We start from the raw sequence: 20664 nt of genomic DNA on the forward strand, positions 1-20664 counted from the left end.
TAGGGTGGCGGGTGTTCAGCCCTATGTTCCCACAGCCCTATGTTCCCATTGCCCTATGGTCCCACATTTCTAAGAGTTTCCTTAAAATTAGGCCCTATGTTCCCATTGCCCTATGGTCCCACATTTCTAAGATTTTTCTTAATATTAGGCCCTATGTTCCCATTGCACTATGTTCCCACATTTCTAAGACTTTTCTTAAAAATAGGCCCTATGTTCCCACATTTCTAGGACATTTTCAAAATTAGGTCTTGTGTTCCTACATTTCCCTTCAATTTAAGTTCTATCATATCCTATTTTTTAGGGTTAGGGGGATAAAATCTGATACACATTTATGAAAAAGGAAATGTGGAAACATAGGGCCTAATTTTCTGTGAAAAAAGAATTCGTAGAAATGTGGGAACATGGGGCTGTGGGAACATAGGCACACTCCCGGTGGCGGCATTTAAAACGATGTCACAGAGACGGTTTCCCAGATTAGATGTCTATACTAGAAAATGGGGAAAGTACCTGAGCTTTCTGGAGGGCTCCTAAGAAGCTTTGTGCTGGGGAGAGACGTCTATGATGGGCTTATGGTGTTAATTGTCTATTTTGTTACTATTTTGTTGAATTGTCCGAGCGTTGTTAGCTACTTCCTTCAAACTGAAACCCCTTCCCCTTTTAGGTCTGCCTTTTCAGAACTACCAACAAAATCTCTCTTCCATGTCGGTACCTTTACTGTTCTTGATGTCTGTGACCAATTCTTGCTTTTAGTAAAAAGACCTTTTTATTTTCTTTTTTCAATCATTTGCATTTTATCTAATGAATTCCATTTCACTGCAGTTTTATTACGATTGTAAAGCACCTTGTAACACTGTGTGCGAAATGTGTGCTATGCAAATATTATGATATGCCTGTGATTGTGGTCACCCTCTTTAGCTGGGCATGTATTTTAATTGTATAATTCATATCTCTGACCCAGGTCTGCTAAACATGAAAAAAAAAAGAAGCTTTCTCCCTGAGGACAACGCCCGCCCTCTAAGTGAGCAATAAATCAGGCACTTAGGAGAGAGGTGTGTGTGTGTGTGTGTGTGTGTGTGTGTGTGTGTGTGTGTGTGTGTGTGTGCGCGCGCGCGTGTGTGTCTCTTTGAGCGTGTAAATGTACTTTATGCCCTGAAGTCCTCAGCCTCCAGAGCTGTCAAACGTGGCCTGGCCCTGCAACATCCGTAACCCGTGACCCCTGTAACTCCTGTTTTGTTCTCGCCACTCCAGGCCCCTCAGATATCCCTCCACTGGAAACCCCCCCCCCAGATGACAGACAACTCCTCTCCTCTCTGTTCCTCCACACTACCCCAGTAGCCTTTGACCTGCCCGGCACCTCTGCCTCTCTGCGCCGCTGCCTCTCGCATTCCAGCAAAGGCGCTGAAACCGGAGCCCCGCGCTGAGCTCATCACCGGGCCGTGGAATCAGGAGTTAAATGATACCAAAAAACAGAGAGGGGAGAAGAGAGAGAGAGAGAGAGAGAGAGAGAGAGAGAGAGAGGCAGCCGTCAGTGCAGTACAGGTCTGGAACTGGTTCTACTGTGTCTGCTCGCCGGCGCTCCTCGGGGGTTAAGTTTCACCGGAGAAAGCGAGGAGGAAGAGGAAGAGGAATAAGAGAACTGCTGGCGTCTTGTCTCTGAATTCTCCTTGCTTTTGTCTGTCTCGTTTCTCCTCCTCGTGCCGCCTCTCAGCGGCCTGACTGACTGGTGCCTGCAGTTCCCTCTTGACACACTCTAGCGAGCCTCGCCGCCCGCCGCCCCTCCATCCGCGCTTTCAAGTTAACAAGCCCCCGTCGGACTCGTCGTCGTGTTCCGGGAGCCGGCTGGGATGTGCGCGGTAATGCCGAGAGGTCGCGCTCTCCACTCTGTCTGAGTCTCTGTTCCTCTCTGACCCTGACATGACCACCAAGCGTCCAAAGACAGTGAGTGTCCCTCTTTAAATTGTCTACCAGTGTGTGTGTGTGTGTGTGTGTGCGTGTGTGTGCGTGTGTGTGTGTGCGTGTGTGCATAGTTTGGGGATTGTGTGGCTATGTCTGTGTGTTAAAAAAAAAGTGTAGGAAAAGAAAAGAACTGTTCCAAAGAAAAGAAATCTTTTCTGTAGCCCCAAATGTCACATCTCGACATCATTATGATTCACGTCTCAACATTGTGGTGAGTACAATTAAGATGTTTAATCACAGCAAACATAATTAAACCAATCAGTGTCTCTCTCAAGCTGAGAGACGACGACTGCAGTCATTTGGGGGTTTAAAAACAAGAGCATCTCCAGCTGAAAAGAGAGATCGTCTTTTAAAAGTTTTAAGAGCGTCATTAGATTTGAGCATTTCGCCCATGCATTATTCATGGAACGCCATGTTTCTTTCTAGTTCACTGCCTGTTGTTCGCCGTTCTCTCTCTCTCTCTCTCTCTCTCTCTCTCTCTCTCTCTCTCTCTCTGACCCCTGTACACTCGTCTTGTCGACCTCTGGGGTGACAAATCCCCTCTGAAGCAAAGTTTTAAACAGGGGGAGGATCGTAATGGGTGGCCTGCTGGAGACACTCAATAAAAGGTTGAGTACACCTTATTATACAAAAGGAATAATAAGAGCGCATTTACATCCCCCCCTCTCAGGGGCCGTTTTAAAAATTCACGACAGCGTAAGGGCCAGTTTACATTCCGAAATCTGCCACCTGCTCTGTCTTTTCCAGCGGAGAAGCTATTTAAAATAATTGTGAACGTTTCCAGCGATAACTTTAAAAATGTCCGGGGTCAAACAGTAACACTTATCTCGAACATCCTTTTGCGGTGGACTCATTATTTAAATGGGTATGAAGTGCTCTATTGCTTTCGCACAGGTAAACACACCATGCTTCTTGGGAAAAATAATGACATCTCTATGATCAAAAGCTTTAAGAAAAAATAAAAAAAAAAAAAAAAAAAAAATACCAGTGAACACTGCCCTGAATGCACTCAATTTACAAAGCTGTTTTTATTCACTGGTTTTAACTTAACACACTGCCGAGCACGCCTGATCCCAGACCACGACTACATGATTAATGAGTAAAAACATTTACAACTTCCAGAGAATACCAGCGCATATACTCGGCAGCATCAACACATAACCTCTGACATTTCATTTTCTTAATCATTTCAGAATTATTCAGTATTTTCTGGGGCTTTCAAGCTGCTGTTTTAACACGTTACTTGCACACACACAAAAAGACAATTTTACATTTGATTTCTATTCCAAAATGTTCACTGAAAAGTGACTTGTACAGCCGTCCAATAGCAAAGGAAGTTGAGGGTTAGAACTATAGTGCGATGAAAGGATACACCGGTGGTTCCCAACCTTTTTTTTTTGCCCGGCATAACCGTCATCAAGTCCAACCATCAGGATCCGAATGCATTCATTTCATTTGATTTCAAAGTTTGTCCACTAGTTTTGGCAAATTATTCCAACCATTTATCTATCAATTTCAAGCAATTATTTCAACATTTTATCCATGACTTTTAGGCAAATTCTTTCAAATGTTTATCCTAATTTAGCCAGCCATTTAAACCATATATGATATCCATTACTTTCAACTGTATTTTTACTGTATTACATGTATTAACCAGCTAACTCATTTTCACGCAAGCTCTATGGCAACATACGACTTTAATGCGTCACATCTGATTGGTTGGTGTGGTGTGTCCAGTACAGTCAGGCTATTGCAGCAGGTAGTTTACCGGTTACTGTGACCGTAGATTTACTGACGATCATCAGCATCAGTCCCAATCAGATCACATCCTTTGCTTACTTAACCCTTGTGTTGTCATCCCGTCGAATGTGCACCTTTTTGACACTTTTTCTGACATTTATATCCCTTTCTTTGACACTTTTTGACGCTCTTTTTTTCTACGTTTTCAATACTTTTGTTACCCAACCACCATACACCAGTAACACCAACTTATCACCACTTAGGTTAACACTTATTTTTTGGAATTTCTGGACAATAATCTTCCTTTTTTAGGAAATGATATCTAATTTTTTGATTAAAAAAAAAGCAGACATTATGAAATAATTAGACTAACATTAGAGGAAATGTGTGTTGATGGATAATCAAGAGACTTCAAAGAGTCAAAGTTTAGTCAGAATACAGTTTTGAAACCATATCAATTATTTTGAAAGGCTAAAAGTAAACCCGAAAAGGTTTTGAAGAATTGTTCATTCTGAATACACAAAATGGAGACTTATATTGTACTATGTTGTAAATATTGTTTGAACGCTGTATCCAATAAAATATTATGAAAAAAAAGAAAGGCTAAAACTTACAAACAATAAAAGTAGTGATCATGAATTGTACTGTACGTGCGAAGAGCATTGTATGGAATCCATGGATTTTCTGGGAAAGTTGCATTTAAAAAAAAATTATAATAATTCAGATTTTGAAATTTTTCAAATATACTCAACTATAAGTAAAATGTCTGTATTCAAAGTGTTACTTAAGAGAATGCACATATGTATTATCAGTATAGGGCTGGGTATTGCCAATGGTTTCACAAGGTCCTGATTCAATGACATTTCCAATACGATATCAATTAGGTTAGGGACATTTCAGTTACAATACCAATTTTTCTTGCATATAACAGAGATTCTCAGAGAACTTACGCTGTAAGTTTTCAAGGATTTTTGTCAATCGATATCTGCCACTTAATCAAAGATCGATTTTAATTGGAGAATTAATTGTTTTGTGTGATGTAATTGTAAAGTGAATATCTTTAAGTATATGTTCTTGTCATTTTTCACAGATGTTAACAGACCAAACGAGTAATTGATTAATCAAGAAAATGATTGTCGGATTAATCGACAGGGAAAGAATTGTTGGTTGCATAATTTCTAACATCGTCTCACATTTTGCACACAATTTCAACCTGTTAAGAAACTAGGAGGTATAGCTTTCAAATAAATGCATTTCTTTCTTAAATGTAGCGGAGTAGAAGTGTAAAGAGCTAAACTGAGGTGACATTTCCAAATCGTTCAAAACAACTGGAAATTTCATGCATCATCATTCATGTCATCAATTCTCAAAATATGCCACTAATGTGTCAGTGAACGTGACAGCTCAACATGCAGCTTTTTGGAGCGTAGGGATTCAAGTGCGGAGCTCTTTTCACCTATAATTGCTTTAGGGGACAAGCTGGTAGTCAGAAACAGTTTTTATATAGAAGTACATGAACGAACACATTTGACAGCTGGAACTTTTGTTTTTGTACGGTGCGGGGGGAGGAGAAAGAGGCACAGATTGAACAGCCTTTGTTTCAAGCTGTCCATTTTAAGACATTTAATAGCGAGAAGTAAAATCCTTATTTTGACATTGATAATGACTCCCTATGTCTGAATGTATTCGAAATAAGTTATAAAGTGGAATATGATGGGGGGGTGGGGAATTACATTTCTGTGGAATAACTGTCTTTTAATTATTAAACTGCTCTTATTTATGCACACTTTACAGTCTACTGGAATTGATCAGCGTCCTGGCAGAATATTGACTCGATCCTCCAACAAGCCCGATCCTATAGTACTATAGAGCAGTGCTGTCCAAAACTTTTTCATGCCAAGGATCCCATTAACTGACACAAATTAGACCACGCCCCCCCCCAAAAAAAAAAAAAAAAAAACTTGCTAAAGAAGTCCACTGGGGACCAATCACGATCATTAGATCTGAGAAAAGTCTTTAAGGTAGTTGCGCCTAAGCCTTATAATAGTAGGAGAAAACCCCTGGTTGTGTTAGTTATGGATGGAAATATCGTGAATGTTCCCTCAGCCATGCGTACCCTTAGCCCTATAACCCTAACGGGGGTGGGGGGATATGTGAGCTGAGGGAACAAAGGGCCTAAATTTGATGAGGGAAAATTTTATAGAAAATTAAATTGTGTTGTGTTAGGAAATGCAATAGAAATGAGGGAACATAGGGCTTAGGGAACACAGGGCCTAATTTGGGGTGTGTGTGTGTGTGTGTGGGGGGGACTCTTTGAGGGAACATAGGGCCTAATTTGGTTGGAATCCTGGTGGGATAGGGCCGTAATTTCGATCTTGAAATTGTATAGAAATTAGGGAACATAGGGCTGAGGGAACACAGGGCCTAATTTGGGGTGTGTGTGTGTGTGTGTGGGGGGGGGACTCTTTGAGGGAACATAGGGCCTAATTTGGTTGGAATCCTGGTGGGATAGGGCCGTAATTTCGATGCGGGGGGAAATTGTATAGAAATTAGGGAACATAGGGCTGAGGGAACACAGGGCCTCATTTGGGGGGAAATCCTTGACGGAACATAGGGCCTAATTTTGATGCAGGGGAAATTTAATAGAAATAAGGGAACATAGGGCTAGGGAACATAGTGGTTCCCACTTTGGGAACCAATGCTGTTGGCTGCTGAGGGGCTTGAATCAGACGTTGTGTGACGCTGGACATGGCCCGAGGGCAGAGCTCAGATATGCAGCCAGGGAGCAGAAGGAGAGGGCTGAAAAGAGAGCGTGAGGAGCACATTGAGAAAGATCTGAGGGGTGAGGAGGGGGAGAGAGAGAGAGAGAGAGAGAGAGAGTAGACCGTAGACTAGTTCTCTGGCCAACTGGCAGATCCAGCACAAGGAGAAGCTTGTTCCTGCACTGCCTCACCGTTCTCTGGGCATGTAGCAGGAGGACACGGCCTCTCTTGGATGAAAGAAAAATAAGAGTCAAATACCAGAAGATAATGTGATTACAGGAAAATAGGAGAATAAAGGTTAATTGGAGTTAAGTGTGTATAAAAAAAAAAAGACCCTATATATATATATACGTCTGCACGTCAACCTCCATTCTGCCAATGGGGCTTGGATTTGAACTGCCTGCTTTAAAATAAACATTTGATAGTTCAGAAGGAATGTTGCGAGTGTATATTTTCCTGAGGCTAATACCTGGACATTTGGAGTCCAATCATTATCAGATTATAGTCAGTGGCTTAGACATGTGATAAGAATAACATGAAGAGCAATGTGAAAAGCATGGAGCTGCCACAGTGACCGCGCTATAAGTATCTGACACGTGTCTGGAGGTGGAATGGAGCGGCTCAACGCCACCCATGATAAATCTCAGCAATGGCTGTTTTCATCAAACACTCATAATCTCCCACTCTCCACATCAGGCTCTGTTTATATGGGAGCTGTCATTCAGAGAGACAGACTACCCTCACAAAGGTAAACCTCAGAGTGCGTCCTTAACCTCTACAGGAGGACCATAGCTAAAGATGTCTTACTTTTGCCGTATACTTCAGCTTGCAGGCATTTTCATTTTTTTTTTATCAAGTACATTCACTGGTAGCTGGAGAGGTGCAAGTTCACCTCCTGGGCGCTGCCAGTGTGCTCATGTGCTTAAATTAATAAAAGTTAAAGTACTCCATGCAGAAGAATCCCATTGTAGAAACTGGAAATGATCCAAACTGTAGGCCTGTATATTGTTGGGTTGTTTAATTTATAATAAAAACATTGTGTTTTATAAACTACATGTGTTTTTGTGTGCAAAAAAAAATCTTAATTTGTAAAGTAACTAGTAACTAAAAGCTGTCAGATGAATGTAGTGGAGTAAAAAGTGCAATATTTCCCTCTGAAATGTAGCGGAGTAGAAGTAAAAAAAAAGTGCCAAGAAAAGAACAGGCTCCGGTAAAGTACAAGTACCTCAACATTTGTACTTAAGCACAATACTTGCGGGTCAGTGGTGACAAATGTTGACCAGCTAGTTTTTTATTTTATTTATTTATTTATTTTTTAATGAATCACTGGACATTGAGCAGCAACTGGATTGTTTTTTTTTTTACAGAGCAGTATACAAGGGAAATCACAGCCTTGTTATCTCTCCCCAATGTTATACAAAAGTGACAAAGAAGCCCCATAAACATTCTAAATAGCCATTTAAATCTGGCTCACCTGCCAAGAAATCAGACTGCTTAGGACTGACGGTGTGGAAACAGTCATTTCATTGGTACAATATCTATGTGGGTGGGCACTAATTACTTTTTCATATTGTGGAATGGATACAGGCATTCAACCAGTTAGGGGGTGATTTTGTTAGCCATCAATTAGTTCCATTTGTAATTTGAGCGCTCTCTGCAACACTCTCAATGTTCCCACTTTCTCACTAGATTCTGCAACTTTTAATAATCCTGCAAGGGAAATTACAATGTTTTTACTCTTTTGTTGTTATTATACACATTACACACAGGCCTGAATTACACACACATGCTCAGTACCTATACATGCATTAATGGAGAGCAGTTCGGGGGTTCGGTGCCTTGCTCAAGAGCACCTTGGCAGTGCCCAGGAGGTGAACTGGCACCCTAGTTTTGTCGTATGGGAACGTAATTTTTCGATGGAGAAGGCCGAACAGAACAGTGTTATATAGGGGCCGATGTCTTAAATCGCTAATGGTAACCAACGCTGTGGGCTCAAAAAAGGGGAAACATGTCTAGTATCAATCGGCATAGGCTATACCGTGCCACATCCACAAATATTTTAAAGAACATGATTATATATTTTTTTTTTTTTGGAAAAGTATACACCAAACAGTAGCCACATATCAGTACAGTTCAAATGTTGAATGTAAAAATGCATAATCATGATTTGAAATCACTTTACGTTGTTGCATCAGCTTGATAAGAAAAGGTACACCCTTCCTGCCATTTTGTGAAGTACAGCACTGTGTACGATGGAGTGGGCTGACACACACGTTTTTACAGCCTGCAAGTAGGATCCTTCTTGTTTGCTTTGGAACCTTCTGAAAGCAGCCAAAAAAGCAATGGTGAATGCCAGCCAGAGCGGCTGCCAGCGGGCGTACAGCACACAACACAGAGCGCCGCTCTTTGATGTTCTGCTCCAACCATACTCAACTTTAAGGAGGCTTCGTGCTGTATTTGGACCCAACCAACCCTCACCTCTACATCTTTCCCCCTTATCTTATGTTTTATAGTTCACACCTCATAAAAACTCAATTTGTCTCTTAGGTCTGATCTTAAGGATGGTCGTTTACAAGTGAGGTTGCAGTTTGTGTTCAGGCATCGTAAACCCATCAAGATTAGTTTTTTTGGGGTAACGACCAGGCCCGTATTAAGACAATGTGGTGCCCCTGGGCACTATACCTCTATGCGCGTACTGTAGCTCATGGAGAATTTTTCTAGAATGACGCCAAAACAGCAAGCTGCCGATTAGATGAAGAAAAACTTAGAATAAACTTAAAGGTGCAGTAGGTAAGACTTATAAAACTAACTTTCTGTCATATTTGCTGAAACTGACCCTGTGTTCCAGGAGAACTACATGAAGCAGGTAATAATAAAAGAAATCCATCTCCTCTGGCACCACCTACAGCCTGTAATGCGATTTGCAAAAATCAGATGCACCAATCAGGGCCAGGGGCGGGGTGTATAACTGCGTGTCAATCACTGCTCATGCCCACGCATTCATTCTCCCTTGTGGGGGGGAGGGGCTTAGGAGAACGTTTTGGGTTTTAACAGAAAGGGGGGAGAAACTGAGAAGTTGTTGATGTTCAAATTTTTCTGGCTAAGACCTGGATCTTCCCAATCCTACCTACGGCACCTTTAATAGTGACGTGCAGGCAGCATCGGAGACGAGGAAGGTTAATATTGTACGTGGCAGCAGTGGTGGAAAGTAACTACTTTACTCTTTACTCTGTACTGTAGGTACTTTGCACTGACTTGAATGTTTTCTATTTCCTGCCATACATTCATATCATATCGTAGCATATTCGTTTCACCAGGTTACACGTCTACTCTGCCTCGATTGGCTAGTTTGTGTAATTGTGCAACTTTAGTGGTTTTGAACTAGCCCTTTAAAACGCAGCAGTCGGAGAAATAAGACAAACTAACTAGCCAATTGAGGCAGGTAAAATTACTGTTTTTGTCAAAGGAGTCTGGTGGCTTTGAAGAGAGCAAAGGCTGTGTGAAGACATGTTAAAGTTATGAAAATATTCTAAATATAGCATAAAGTTAAACTCCTATTGTAACCGATTTAGTTTTTTTACGTGGGCCTTTTTTAAGGTGGCTAAAATAAGTTTTGCTGCTACACAGCTGTGTGTGTGCTGTTTGACTCTTGAAACAGGACGATATGTTAATGTAGAAGAGGAACCTGTCCCATGTGTTGTTTGAATGATATGGAAAATGAGTTCCATTTTGTTTACTATTGTCCTTTTTATTGTGAACAGCGTGATTTTTTGTTTAAATATGGATGATGCTCAAAGACTGAGATGGCTGTTCAAATATGAAACATATAGATTAGCTAATTATCTAGATAAAGCTTGGGAAAAGAGGAAAAAAGCTCTTTATCGAGATGAATTGTAGATGACAATTTGTTGTTTGTGTGTGGTGTATGTGTATATACATATATGTATGTGTGTATATGTATATATTTGTATTCATGTATTTCTCCGAATGATTTGTATATGCGACAGGAAGATGTTTGTTAAATAAGTCAATTTGTGGTGTCTTCTAATCCCAAGTGGGATGGGCCAAAATGTTTGGCATGACACAGAAATAAAACATAACTAACTAACTAATTGTCCATTGCTAGTAGCTTCTGTGCCGGTACTCCTGCCTTCTTCTCCAAAGAGGGGGCGTGCCAACCGCCATCTGCTGTAGGTAATACACCGATTATGGATAAGTACCTCATACAATCCCACTTCAAAAAACATCCAAAATATCCCTTCAAGTAGATTTGGCTGATTAACCTTTGTACTTTTAATACTGTAAGTAGGATTTTTAAATGTGTAATGGGGGCGTTTTGCATTGCTGTACTGGCACTTTTACATCTAAGATCTACAGGGAGTCTACTTATTCCACGGCTGTGCGGCAGCCACAGGTGATGTCACCATCATATGTTCCGCGTTATGCTTTGCGAGTGACGTAAAGGACACTCTGAAATCTGATTTGAGTGGCTCGGCTAAGTCGTTTCAAATTTGATTTGAGTCAGATTTCCACCTACAGTATTACTTTATAAAAGCAATCTGATTCCAATCTGGATATGCCAGAAATCCGATTCAGGCTGCCAGTCTGAACATAACCATGTTCTCTATTCCTCTCCTTCTCTTTTCTATCTCCCGTATGTATCCGTCTTCAACGCCTTTCTTGACTCTCTTCTCTCTGTGTCTCTCACCAGACACTGTGACATCATCCTTTGGTTTTGTTGTTGCGATTCCTAAACTTGTGACGATGTGCGATGCGGGTTGGATCAAAAGGACTAGTCAACACGAAACACCAGCTCACCTTCCAAACTAAACAGCACATAGCCATTATGCAACTCCCTGGACTTCCTGTTATTGCTCACCTTAAAGTTCCCCTTTATTACATTTTCTCACAGCCTGATCTCATGAAATGAAAGAGTGCTTTCATATGGGAACAAATGTAATAATTCTGTTCATATGTACTGCTTTAATACGAGCTGATACATGATTCATTCTCAATAAAAAACATGCTTATGCAAGGACAGGCTCTGTTGTTGGCCAGACTTCGACAGCACTCACACAAGAGTCTCAGTGCGTGTACACGCAGTTTAAAAACCCAATTTTTTTTTTGTATTGTCAAACGCAATGTAAACCCTGGTTAACAGACCCAGATAACTCCTTTAGTAACCGGCAGTGCAGGTTACTTTGGAAATGTAATAGGTTACCGATTACAGTTACCCTATTTAAAATGTAAAAGTAGTGTAACTATTTCAATTATGTTATCAAATGAATGTAACTTATTACATTTAATTACTTTTTGATAACTTTTCTAAATTTCTAAAGACAGCTTGAGAGGCACTTTAACCGTATGATGGGAACCGATCGAAAGCATCAGAATAGTATCAAACTTTACGGAACGGCTGTGGCTGGAAATGGCGAAAGAAGACATTCTGAAAGTATTCAGCTGTCACCCCCAATGTAATCATGAACATTTTCAAAGGTGACTGTAATTTGATTACACATTTTTTTTCCCCCAGTAACTGTAACGGATAATAGTTACCTTTTTATTTTGTAATTAAATTACGTAACGCCGTTACGTGTAACCAGTTACTCCGCAACACTGGTAACCAGGGTATTTGTGTATGTATATATACCTATATAGCCAACCCAGTCTCATGGAAGTTCGTGAAATGGTCACGTTATGTAATCTACTGATACGTGTTCACAGGGATGTTTTTGTCGGGGGTTTTTTCGTGGTGGCCAGCATGAAAATGTAAACTAATGTATTTACATGGGAAGCATATGTCGTGGTCACAGCACGACTACGGCAGGGAGTAGTATGAAATGCCGAAAATCCGCGTAAGGAGGTTGGTTGGGGTGGTGGATGGGTCAAACAATTCAGGACTTTCTCCCCGGAGGCCGTCCCGCTTGTGGCGTTATGTTTCCCCGTTAACCGCCCCGTTACTGTCGCGCGTTCCCCGCGGCCGTGTCCTGGCGCGTTGCGTTTGCTTTCCCCCGTTAATCTTTGTATAGACCATTTCGTGCTGGCCACCGCGAAAAAAACTACAAAAACGTCCCCGTGAACACGTATCAATAGATTAAAAAGAACGTGACCATTGTCACGAATTGCCGTGAGACGGTGTTGATATATCTATCGTTACATGTCGTAGAGGCAGGCAGGAAAAGCTCAACGTTACGCACAGAGTGCTACGGCTCATGTAGCAGGAGCTGAAAAATAAATTAAAAGATTTGTGTCAAAATGTTGTATTGTTGTAATTTCTTTTTGTTTTATAAAATTGGTATCGAAAAATAAATATTGTTAAGGAACCGGTATCAAAGTCAGTTTTTGAACGATACCCAGCCCTAGTTGGCGGCCAGGCTTTGACAGTGACAGCACTCACACAGGAGAGTCTGTGTGTGTGCATGTTCACTTCTTCTCTTTGGATGTGTCTCTTTGTTTGTGAATTTTCCCTTCGCCTGTCTACATAAATACAGATTTTTTTTTCCCACCTATGTGCTGCCGTCTCCTTCTTCTTTATTGCACGTCTCTGTGTCGCACGGATGATCTTCTCCTCTGGCACTTTACACCATTATTTTCCTATTTAGTATGTCGCTTGCTGAGTTAGCTCACGCTGTCAGCTGCCTGCTGAGTGATCCATTCCCCTCTATCTAAAAAGCTTCTCGGTAATTGCTGGGTAATTGTTTGTCCGGTACGGCAGCGCGCAAAAGCCCGGTCTCTCATTATGTCTGTTGGAATTTGTCGAAAACAATGCACCATCAAAATAAGAGATATCTACCTCTTGGCTAGATTTTCTCACGTTTTCCAAACCCTATTATTCACAAAAGAACCTGGAGTGTATTGAAACAGGGAGGGATAATCTCCCCCAGGTGGCATACAGTTTTGTTTTAAGAAAATAAGCTTTCTTGACGTATTACAGCCTCTGGCAAACGTCCTGCACAGCCACATTCCACTTTCACATGACCTTCTCACACACAGTGGCCTGGAGCGAGAGCCGCACCGTCCGTCCCTAAACACACCTCCGTTTGACTGGCCTAGATAATTCAAGGCATGCTTATCTTTTCTTCTTCTTCTGCTTCTCCCTCCTTCTCCCCTTCCTCCTCCTCCTCCTCCTCCTCAGTGTTTACAAGTTTGATTCAACTCCAGATATGCAACTGGCTTGTAAATTTCGTTTATGTGTATTTACAGTTTTGTTTTACAAGGGACAGATATATCCCCACTCAAACGCTGGAAGCCTTTCAATTTCATCATAGTGTATGTCGGAGTTGTGTCACGTGTTTTGTCAGTCTGTCCGCAGCAAAATACATATGGATGTTACGTTTAGACTAGTTTTCATGTTAACAATCGGTCAACTAGTGCTGAAAAAAAAACTAGTGACTTTTTTAATTGATTGTTGCTTAAAGGATTAGCTGGAAAAATCTGCTTATTTGCTTTCCTGCTGAGAGTTAGGTGAGAAGATTGATACCACTGTTATGTACCAGTAATCCAAAATGTCTAGAACTGAACAAAAAAAAAATCTGAACTTGTAAGTTGAAATTTGCACTCGCAGAAAATGAACGTGTAGATTGATATTTACATGAACACAATGACAGCTGCAAAGCTCTCGTGTGTTTTTTCTTTTCTTTGTGTGACTTCAAATTCAGATCACATGTGTGTGAATATTTGTACACAAATTTAAGAGCAAATTTTAGCATACAATTTCAGATTTTTTTTGTTCTGCGAGTTCTCGCATTGTATTCTACAAGCTCTCACATTTTGCACCATATTTACCTTCATAGTTTCCACAGGGTCTTAAATAAAAAGTCTAAAATTTCAAAATCAAAATTTTAGGTCTTAAAAAGTCTTAAGTACATGAAGTATTGTGTTCGGTTTTAAATAATTCTAAACAGGTCTTAATTTTCCTACGTCCATGCAACGCTACCTCATTATGCACATTTATTTAAATTCTGTAGCGTTGTAGTTCTTTCTTTCGCTAGTCCAAGTATAATTTCTCTGTCTTACGACTACGTATGACACCAGCATGCAACTATTGCAGCCAATCAGCTTTCATGTTATTGCCGCGAGTCTCTTTCGGATTGTACCACAGACACAAAACAGATTTTTTTCTTCAGTTGTGGGGAAGTGCAAGTTCGGCGATACTTGGCTTGAAAAAACTGAATTTAGGGCTTAATTGATGTCGTGTTAAAGGTCTTGAACTTCATTCATAATGGTCTTAAAGGAGAAATCCGGCGCAAAATGAACCTAGGGGTTAATAACACATGTGTACCGAGTCGACCGTTCTCTGGGATATATTTTCATGCTAATCGAATGTGACCGCTAATTAGCTTATGACGCTAGTCGTCGGGGTACTGGTAAAGAAATACAGGCAGGCGCCATCTTGGGAAAACAGTCACGATCAGTAGAACGACAAACACCGTGCTTGAGCTAGGTTATTGGTTACACGGCGTTCGTCATTCGACCGGTCGTGACTGTTTTCCCAAGATGGCGCCTGCCTCTATATGCGAACGGTACTGTCTTTCTAAACTATCTTTTTAATAAACTGTCTGTACACTTACAAAGTTCTCAAGGCTTCGGTTCACATGTAGAGACCCTCGTTATCCTACCGTTGAAGTGTGGTGTTAATTTGAGCCTCGTTAGTGTTGTAGAAATAGCGATTTCTTTTTACTTTACCAGTGCCCCGACGGCTAGCGTTATAAGCTAATTAGCGGTTTGCGCTAAAACTGAAAACATCCCAGAGAACGGTCGACCCGGTACACATGTGTTATAAACCCCTAGGTTCATTTTGCGCCGGATTTGTCCTTTAAATTGATCTTAAAACGTCTTAAACCTGCAGAAACCCTAAACTAACTTTCTGCAAGAGAGCATCAAACTATTCAAACTATTCTTTTAGGGCATTCATCCGAGCAAAACTATGAAACATTTCCTGATTTCAGCTCCTCCAATATGAGGATTTTCAGCTTTTCTCTCTCTTTTATAGGATGATGAATGAAATATCTTGTTTGTTTTGGATCCGAAGTTGTCACCTTTTTCTCAGAGAACTTTCCATTTTATAGATGAAATCATTTAACGGAGACATCATGAAAAAGATTTTTATTATTTGCAACCCCAAAATTGACTGCACCAGCAACCGTCCGTCTGTTCTCAGGTTCCCGGACTCAGAGTTTTTATTAACTTTCGGGAATAACAGAGGAAAGCTGTGAAGCTTGCTTCTAAAACCGGAAATGGAATTGCCTTTCGCAAATGTTGGTGTGTGTGTGTTTGCATTAAGGAGGGAGTCAGAGAGACGGAGCCACGCAGCACTTTAATATCCCCAATAACGTTGGGGAGACGGGGCATGTGTTTGAGAATCCCACATCAAACGAGACGGTGTGTCAGCCGAGGGTTATGCATATATTTCCCCCGTTGTTCCCATCCAACAAGCCGATGAGTGGAAGCATAGCAGAAAACAAACCGAGCGAATACCTGAGTAAATACTATACACAGCCCGTACTTGTACAAGGTACTTGAAAGCAATACGTGAGTAAAAGTGTCCAGTGGTGGAAGAAGTAGTCAGATCCTTTACTTAAGTAAAACTACTACTACGACACTATAAAAATACTCTGTTACAAGTAAAAGTACTGCATTGAAAATGTTACTTAAGTAGAAGTATGTAAGTACCATCAGGAAAATGTACTTAAAGTATTGAAAGTTAAAGTACTCAATAATAAAAGACCCTCACATTTTTAGAAACGGGAAACGATCACGAACACAAAGCGTTTAATCGGCTAATCATTTCAGCTGGACTTGTAGGCCGTTATATTGTTGGGTAGTTTAAAGGTGCTCTAAGCAATGTCACATGTTTTTTAGGCTACAACATTTTTCATTACATACAGCAAACATCTCTTCACTATCCGCTAGCTGCCTGTCCCCTGAACACACTGTAAAAAAACGCAGCCTCTCTAGACAGCCCAGGCTCCACAAATGGTAACGGTTATTGGTTGGATCACTGTTTGTTATGTTTGGTGGTGCAGGTTGGCGCAGTTTGTTTTTGTTGCCGTTTGTGGAGCCTTGGCTGTCTACAGAGACCGCGTTTTTTTTACAGAGTGTTCAGGGGACAGGCAGCTTGCGGATAGTGAGGAGATGTTTGCTGTATGTGACAAAAAATGCTGTAGCCTAAAAAAACGCGTGGCATCACTTAGAGCATCTTTAATTTATAATAAAACATATTTTATAGACTACATGTGTTTTGTGTGCAAAAATTTTAATTTGTAAAGTAACTAGTAACTAAAGATGTCAGATTAATGTAGTGGAGTAAAAAGTACAATATTTCTCTCTGAAATGTTGTGGAGTAGAAGAAAAAAGTGGAGTAGAAGTAAAGTACAAGTACCTCAAATACCTCAAGTACAGTACTTAAGTGAATGCACTTAGTTAAATTGCATTACTGCAAGTATCTTAACCAGAAAATGACTTTGGTAGACGTTAAAGTCCCCTTTTAGAATATCTCTTGAGTAAAAGTCTTAACATATCTGATATTTACTGTGCTTAAGTATCAAAAGTCATTTTCTGATATTAAATGCACTTCATTATTAGAAGTCAAAGTAAAAAAAAAAAAACTTTGATTATGAATTTTATTGTGGCTTCCTTGTAATAAAGCATATTATTCAGAGTTTCCACAACTTCTTAAACATCAAATTCAAAGTCTGACATCAACAAAGAGATGAACAGAAACAGAATTTAATTTTTTTTTTTTTTTTGAGGAAGAATCTTTCACTGCCACTTACGAAATCTTTCCTTGCAATTAATGAAAAATACTTAGGGGAAATGTAGTGGAGTACAAGTATACATTTTATTTAGGAAATGTAATGCCGTAAAAATTAAAGATTTCCAGAAATATAAATAACGAAGTCAAGTACAGATACTTAAGTCTTAAGATATTTAAATCCGACTTAAGTACTGTAACAAAGTATTTGTACGTATGTGTTGCGTTCAGTGTTGGGGAGTAACTAGTTACACGTAACGGCGTTAACGTCATTTCATTACAAAATAAAGGTAAGTGTAATCTGTTCCAGTTACTGGGACAAAATGTGTTATTAAATTAGTTACCTGTACAAAATGTTTGTGATTGCATTGCGGCTTACGTCTGAATATTTTTTCTAAAAAGCAAGGCTGTATGTTTAAAATATTCATTTTGTTGCTTTGCATGTTTTTACATGCACAATGTCTTCTTTTGCCATTATACAGCCACAGCCGGAAAAAATTGAGTCTATTCTGATGCTTTTGTTCGGTTCTTGAATATGCAGCCCTTAGCTTTCATTAGAAATTTAGAAAAGTAATCCAAAAAAATTTAATTGTATTAAAGTGCTCATGTTATGCTCATTTTCAGGTTCATAATTGTATTAAGAGGTTGTACCAGAATAGGTTTACCTGGTTTAATTTTTAAAAAACACCATATTTTTGTTGTACCGCACATTGCTGCAGCTCCTCTTTTCACCCTGTGTGTTGAGCTCTCTGTTTTAGCTACAGAGTAAGGCGTCTCACTTCTGTTCAATCTTTGTTGGGAATCACACACACGCAGTAGCTAGGTAAGGACTACTAGCCAGTCAGAAGCAGAGTATGAGGGCGTGCCACGCTAGCAGCTAGGCGAGCATTATAACGTGTGTTACAAAGTGACGCGCATGTTTGTCTCTGAAGTAAAGGCTGGACTACAACAGAGCTGTTTGGAGCAGTTTGTGAACAGTGTTTTCTGTTGGAGATGGTAAGTCCCTTTGGGGGGGACTTTGGGCTTTTTCACTTTGTAAACTCATAACCTGCACACAAAAAAGATATATAACACAATAAAGGAAAGGGGAAAAGCCAAAAAGCATAATATGAGCACTTTAAGTTATGTAACTCTGATAAAGTAATTGTTAATCACATTTCTTAAATAGGGTAACTTGTAATCGGTAGCCCATTACATTTCCAAAGTAACCTTCCCAACATTGGTTCCATTACAACACTGGATACAGTCAAAACAACTGTGAGAGAAACCTGCGGATCAGTGATGTGATCAACGTTTGGAGTTCTGTTCTTCTTCTGTGCTTCATGTTGTTTCCCTGCGAGGGCATCTGGAGGAGATTAGAGTCCAACCTGACACGGCGGCCCCAGTGAAACATGACTCAGGGATGAATGGAGGCTTTTAGACCAGTGTCTGTCTTCCCACACGTTGTTCTGCTATTCTTTATTTGTCCATCACCCAATAAAACATGCACGGCGTTATCTGATACCCACGCGCTCGCCGAGCAAACAAGCTTCTGCCAATCCAACTCTCCCTCCTCTTTGTTTTAGAAAGGCCTTATTTACCGCTTCTCACTTAAGATGTTTCCTTCTGTTTTGTTTTTAAACCGAGTAGGAAAGCGAGGCCTCGGAAAAAGAAGATGTCACAGGCGATCTTGTTAATTTCTAATCAGCTGTCCGCGCAGACAATACATCATTGTGAGAGAATGCAATTTGTAAGGTCAGCCGAATGTCTGTTTTGTCTCTTTTAGCAGAGCAACTTGGAGCGCCGAAGCGGGGAGCGTGAGGGAATGTAACAGAATAACACGAGTTTAGGCACAGCCGAGACCAAATGATCTGCAAAAAAGAAGTCCGTATTCAGAGCCCTGTGTTTTGATACCGTCTACGTTGCTGCGGGTTGGACCCTTATTAGATTCAGCCTGCGTTTCCACTTGTGGCACAGACGAGGCCCTCCGACAGCCTTTATTTGGTTACGTCTGGGCCCTCTGAGCTCTGGGGAGCAGGGCCGGGGCTAGAGGGGGGGGGGCACGGGTGTCACTGCCCCCACTATAATATGCTTGCGCCCCCTTCCCCCCCCCCCCCCAAAATCCATTGCGCTTTAGTTCTGTCAATCTGACAATTGTGTATTGCATTTGGATATACAAATATGTATGTTTAAAATGAAAAGAAGTGAAATTAATTATAAATTAGTATAATAAAAATAAGTGAAATAAATGAATGAATGTGATGTTTTATTTAGCAGAATTACATTGTGTTGTTCTATCCTCTCCCTCCAATATTTCCTATATTTCTAAGCACATTTTCTATGCTGTATCCCCCTTCTTGATTATTGCCCCCCGTGCCACCCCACTTAAAAAATGGAATTGCCCCTGCCTCCGACAGCCTTCATCCAGCTACATTTTGCCCTCGGCGCGCTGGGGGAGCTCGCATGTTTTTTTGCTCCTCCGTTAGGGACTAATGCGTGTCACCGATGCCACCGGCAGTTAGAACAGACAGAGCCCTCCGCCACTCAGCTGGCCACAGATGCAGCAGGAAGAGAGGGGAGGTGTTGAGCATTAGGGCTGTATTACTACACTGACTAATCCAGGTCACTTAGCTGTGTGTGTATATATATATATATATATATATATATATTTCAAACATTGCAAGGACTTCCTGTGGCTGTTTTATACCGCACTTAGACTTCCATATCTCTGTGAAAGCTGTTTTGTTGCCTCCATAATTGCCAGACTAGATTCTGCCGCCGCTGCTGTCCATTTTGTTTTTCTTTTTATTGTGAGAAAATATGCGAGCCACGGTATAGTGACTTGACACAGTAACGTCGAGGCGTATCTGTTGTTGGTTTGCGTGCTCAGCCTTACAACACTTTTTCTGCGGCCCTGAGGATGGGTGTATATGTGTGCGTGCGTGCGTGCGCGTGAGAGGAAATTCAGAAATCCGACATTGTTTCCATTTCTTCAACTAGTCAAAGGCAAGACTGTATGGCGCTGTTCTCTTTGAGAGCGTGCCGCTGTCCCTGCACAGGTTTCAATTTCAACCCCCTCAGCACATCGGCGACGCATTTGCTTCCTACTGCGATTTATTCCAGGACAATTGAAAGATTCCAAGGTGTGAGTCAGTTTGTGTTGGCTGTGAATGTGCAGGCTGGTTCTATATACTGCTTCTTTTCTCTCTTTACATGGCCAGAGCTCCAGCTTAACCCCCCCCCCCACAATCTTCAGTGATGGGATGTAACTGAATACATGTATTCAAGTACTGTGCTTAAGTACAAGTGTGAGTCCTTTTTTTTTCATGCCACTTTCTACTCCGCTTACAAATGAAGATTTTTGCACACAAAACACATGTCGTCTATAAAATATGATGCTTTATTATGAATTAAAACTAGCCAACAATACACAGGCCTACAACTCCAGCTGAAATGATTAGCCGATTAAACGCA

At 40.8% G+C, this 20664-nt stretch overlaps 1 protein-coding gene across 1 annotated transcript in view; it reads left to right on the plus strand.

The window, feature by feature from the left end:
• The first annotated feature begins 1342 nt into the window (after window positions 1–1342).
• Window positions 1343–20664, plus strand: part of flrt2 (fibronectin leucine rich transmembrane protein 2) — a 56883-nt gene continuing 37561 nt past the window's right edge. The window contains exon 1 of the mRNA XM_028606066.1: window positions 1343–1938. The gene's annotated coding sequence lies outside the window, so the exon portion shown is untranslated. The remainder of the gene's footprint in view (window positions 1939–20664) is intronic.

This window comes from Perca flavescens, chromosome 18 (genome assembly GCF_004354835.1).
Source record: "Perca flavescens isolate YP-PL-M2 chromosome 18, PFLA_1.0, whole genome shotgun sequence".
NCBI classification, from domain to species: Eukaryota; Metazoa; Chordata; class Actinopteri; order Perciformes; family Percidae; genus Perca; species Perca flavescens.